At 53.3% G+C, this 5000-nt stretch overlaps 1 non-coding gene across 1 annotated transcript in view; it reads right to left on the bottom strand.

Annotated features, from left to right (window-relative positions):
- Positions 1 to 988, bottom strand: part of LOC124583190 — a 1910-nt gene extending 922 nt beyond the window's left edge. Inside the window, exon 1 of the ribosomal RNA XR_006974066.1 lies at positions 1 to 988. This exon is cut by the window's left edge and continues 922 nt beyond it. This is a non-coding gene — a ribosomal RNA (small subunit ribosomal RNA).
- Between the last annotated feature and the right edge of the window lie 4012 nt (positions 989 to 5000).

The raw sequence follows: 5000 nt of genomic DNA, 5'->3' as shown, positions 1-5000 counted from the left end.
AATACGAATGCCCCCGCCTGTCCCTATTAATCATTACCTCGGGTTCCGAAAACCAACAAAATAGAACCGAGGTCCTATTCCATTATTCCATGCACACAGTATTCAGGCGGGCTTGCCTGCTTTAAGCACTCTAATTTGTTCAAAGTAAACGTGCCGGCCCACCGAGACACTCACTCAAGAGCACCCTGGTAGGATTGCAACGGGGTCCGCCTCGGGACGCACGAGCACGCACGAGGCGCGTCGCACGCCTTCAGCTCGCCCCACCGGCAGGACGTCCCACGATACATGCCAGTTAAACACCGACGGGCGGTGAACCAACAGCGTGGGACACAAATCCAACTACGAGCTTTTTAACCGCAACAACTTTAATATACGCTATTGGAGCTGGAATTACCGCGGCTGCTGGCACCAGACTTGCCCTCCAATAGATACTCGTTAAAGGATTTAAAGTGTACTCATTCCGATTACGGGGCCTCGGATGAGTCCCGTATCGTTATTTTTCGTCACTACCTCCCCGTGCCGGGAGTGGGTAATTTGCGCGCCTGCTGCCTTCCTTGGATGTGGTAGCCGTTTCTCAGGCTCCCTCTCCGGAATCGAACCCTGATTCCCCGTTACCCGTTACAACCATGGTAGGCGCAGAACCTACCATCGACAGTTGATAAGGCAGACATTTGAAAGATGCGTCGCCGGTACGAGGACCGTGCGATCAGCCCAAAGTTATTCAGAGTCACCAAGGCAAACGGACCGGACGAGCCGACCGATTGGTTTTGATCTAATAAAAGCGTCCCTTCCATCTCTGGTCGGGACTCTGTTTGCATGTATTAGCTCTAGAATTACCACAGTTATCCAAGTAACGTGGGTACGATCTAAGGAACCATAACTGATTTAATGAGCCATTCGCGGTTTCACCTTAATGCGGCTTGTACTGAGACATGCATGGCTTAATCTTTGAGACAAGCATATGACTACTGGCAGGATCAACCAGGGAGCTGCGTCAACTAGAGCTGAGCAGCCGGCCGCCCGGGAGTGTGTCCCGGGGGCCCGCGCGAACACGCAAGCGTCCGCTCAATTATTCTGCAAACAGGAGGAGGCTGAGCTCCCCTGCACAATACACCTCGAAACCCTCTCAGGTCCCGGCGGCGCGCAGCGCCGTCCTAAGTACTTGGTCGGGTTCGAGAGAGGCGCAATCGCCCGGAGTTTGGCGAGTAGACGCTTTAGGTGCGACCACCCGTGCTCCCAACTGAGCTTGCCGCTGCCGACAGAGGCCCGGGAGCGTGCTGTCGTGGCATTGCCGGCGGGAGACAACACGCGCCACCTACGGTGGCCGGCAGCTCCAACGCCAGCGCCACAGAAGGACAAAAGCCCCACTTGGGTGCCGAAGCGAACTCTCCCAGCACAGCGCACGCGCCAACACGTCCGCACAGCTGCGATACAATCCACCTGCGAGAACCGCAGAGGCGACCGAGCAGCAGACGGCGTCGCGGCGCCGAGCGCCGGGCGGCGGCGCATCCTCAGCGCACACAGTCCTCAATCGGACCAGCACACTGCAGATGTCCACCGCGCTTCGCACCGGGCCCGCGAGGACCTACTTTGGCCGCACGGCGCCGCGTGCAGGGTGCGCCGGCGCGCAGCTGCGCCGCCTGCCGCCTCCGTCGGCCGGCGCGCCTGCCACTGGCCGCCCCCACCAGCCGGCTGTAGCGCGTGCGCCCACGCACCGCGCGGCCAGCACGCCGGAAGGCCCCCCCTCACCGGCCGGGGACGGTCCCACCCAGCCACCGCCGCGTATCGCTTCACACCCACATGCCATTCACGTTCGTGGGCATGGTGGGTATCGCTGAAACAACCGGTTGGTAGCTCAACCGATCGTCGCCATCACTGATTCACCTCTAGCGAGAACAACCGCACCACAACGGTTTACCAGTTCTTCATTTGCGTAACGTCACCAGCAAACGTAGACGTCCATCGCCATTTGCAAATTCAACGATTGTTGCATGCCTGTGTCAGGTGTCACGACACACTATGTCTGCCCACATACACGCAACAACATGTGCACGCTTCGCGAACACGTGGAAGGTGGCCCCCGTACGTATGCGATGTCCATTGCGCGAACGACTGTCAACCGGCCTCTGTCGCATGTCGCAGATGTGGAACGCAGTGCACCATGCTATCACGGTGTGTGAGAAGAGACGACTACGTCTGACAACACGCGCCACTACATCAACAGACGGCTCATGCTGATCGCCATCCACGGCATACCATACTGCAATCCAGCTCTTATAGGGAGACGACACGTAGCTGAGTGCACAATATTTGGACCGTATGGTTCGCCGTTGTTGGCGCAGTCGTGGTACGGTCACACATGTACCACGATGTATCATTCAGTACATGAGGACCAATGTGCGGTACAGTGTGTGATTTGGACGTACAACATCAGCGGACAGTTGCCACAAGCCGTACCACAACGTAGGCTGTGCTTCGCCATGCGAATGCCAATGAACAACTGCGAAGGGCATTGAGCATGTACGTCCTGCCGCCATCCGCATTACAGTGTATAGCTGCAAGGTGTTTAACATGAAGCGATACTCTGGGGACCGGGCAGTGCGAGTAGCAAACTATATTGCGGGGGTTGCAGTTAGGCAACACTACACTAATTTAACGCGTCGTATGACAATTACAGAGCAGGTTAAGGCCCAACGTGTGTTGGGTTAAGGCCCAACGTGTGTTGGGTTAAGGCCCAACGTGTGTTGGGTTAAGGCCCAACGTGTGTTGGGTTAAGGCCCAACGTGTGTTGGGTTAAGGCCCAACGTGTGTTGGGTTAAGGCCCAACGTGTGTTGGGTTAAGGCCCAACGTGTGTTGGGTTAAGGCCCAACGTGTGTTGGGTTAAGGCCCAACGTGTGTTGGGTTAAGGCCCAACGTGTGTTGGGTTAAGGCCCAACGTGTGTTGGGTTAAGGCCCAACGTGTGTTGGGTTAAGGCCCAACGTGTGTTGGGTTAAGGCCCAACGTGTGTTGGGTTAAGGCCCAACGTGTGTTGGGTTAAGGCCCAACGTGTGTTGGGTTAAGGCCCAACGTGTGTTGGGTTAAGGCCCAACGTGTGTTGGGTTAAGGCCCAACGTGTGTTGGGTTAAGGCCCAACGTGTGTTGGGTTAAGGCCCAACGTGTGTTGGGTTAAGGCCCAACGTGTGTTGGGTTAAGGCCCAACGTGTGTTGGGTTAAGGCCCAACGTGTGTTGGGTTAAGGCCCAACGTGTGTTGGGTTAAGGCGCAACATAGGTTAGGTTAAGGCGCAACATAGGTTAGGTTAAGGCGCAACATAGGTTAGGTTAAGGCGCAACATAGGTTAGGTTAAGGCGCAACATAGGTTAGGTTAAGGCGCAACATAGGTTAGGTTACGGCGCAACATAGGTTAGGTTAAGGCGCAACATAGGTTAGGTTAAGGCGCAACATAGGTTAGGTTACGGCGCAACATAGGTTAGGTTAAGGCGCAACATAGGTTAGGTTAAGGCGCAACATAGGTTAGGTTAAGGCGCAACATAGGTTAGGTTAAGGCGCAACATAGGTTAGGTTAAGGCGCAACATAGGTTAGGTTAAGGCGCAACATAGGTTAGGTTAAGGCGCAACATAGGTTAGGTTAAGGCGCAACATAGGTTAGGTTACGGCGCAACATAGGTTAGGTTAAGGCGCAACATAGGTTAGGTTAAGGCGCAACATAGGTTAGGTTAAGGCGCAACATAGGTTAGGTTATGGCGCAACATAGGTTAGGTTACGGCGCAACATAGGTTAGGTTACGGCGCAACATAGGTTAGGTTAAGGCGCAACATAGGTTAGGTTAAGGCGCAACATAGGTTAGGTTAAGGCGCAACATAGGTTAGGTTAAGGCGCAACATAGGTTAGGTTAAGGCGCAACATAGGTTAGGTTAAGGCGCAACATAGGTTAGGTTAAGGCGCAACATAGGTTAGGTTAAGGCGCAACATGGGTTAGGTTAAGGCGCAACATGGGTTAGGTTAAGGCGCAACATGGGTTAGGTTAAGGCGCAACATGGGTTAGGTTAAGGCGCAACATGGGTTAGGTTAAGGCGCAACATGGGTTAGGTTAAGGCGCAACATGGGTTAGGTTAAGGCGCAACATGGGTTAGGTTAAGGCGCAACATGGGTTAGGTTAAGGCGCAACATGGGTTAGGTTAAGGCGCAACATGGGTTAGGTTAAGGCGCAACATGGGTTAGGTTAAGGCGCAACATGGGTTAGGTTAAGGTACAATATGGGTTAGGTTAAGGTACAATATGGGTTAGGTTAAGGTACAATATGGGTTAGGTTAAGGTACAATATGGGTTAGGTTAAGGTACAATATGGGTTAGGTTAAGGTACAATATGGGTTAGGTTAAGGTACAATATGGGTTAGGTTAAGGTACAATACGGGTTAGGTTAAGGTACAATACGGGTTAGGTTAAGGTACAATACGGGTTAGGTTAAGGTACAATACGGGTTAGGTTAAGGTACAATACGGGTTAGGTTAAGGTACAATACGGGTTAGGTTAAGGTACAATACGGGTTAGGTTAAGGTACAATACGGGTTAGGTTAAGGCACTTGGGGGGGGGGGGCCCGGTTTGTTGATTGTGATTATCGTAAGTAAATGACTGCGGCATCATCTGATTTGCCACGTCAGGGTGCACCTTTGGCTCATAACAGGCGGCGCTCTGATTCCATGCTTGTGGCAGACCTGTGTCTTTCATTCCTGCCATTGTTTGTGTGGTGTGACAGGAGGCAGTATTGTGATGTTGGGTGCACCCCTGTCTGGGACATGTGTGGGTGTTGGTGGCTTAGCTGAGCAATGGTGGTTGTCGGAAGGGTGGGATATTCTGTTTTCCGAGTGGACCTCCCGGTCTGGTTATGATAGTGTGGATTGTCTAATGTGGCAGAGAGGATGCACTGGGTGTTGTTCCATGCTGGTGCTTACATATTGTCTGTGTGCCTGTTACAGGCAGAGAGTAGTGCGTGATAAG

The sequence above is a fragment of the Schistocerca americana genome, unplaced genomic scaffold, assembly GCF_021461395.2.
Source record: "Schistocerca americana isolate TAMUIC-IGC-003095 unplaced genomic scaffold, iqSchAmer2.1 HiC_scaffold_446, whole genome shotgun sequence".
Classification (NCBI taxonomy): domain Eukaryota; kingdom Metazoa; phylum Arthropoda; class Insecta; order Orthoptera; family Acrididae; genus Schistocerca; species Schistocerca americana.
Note: the sequence above shows the minus strand (reverse complement) of the source record. Positions and strands in the feature narration are given on the sequence as shown.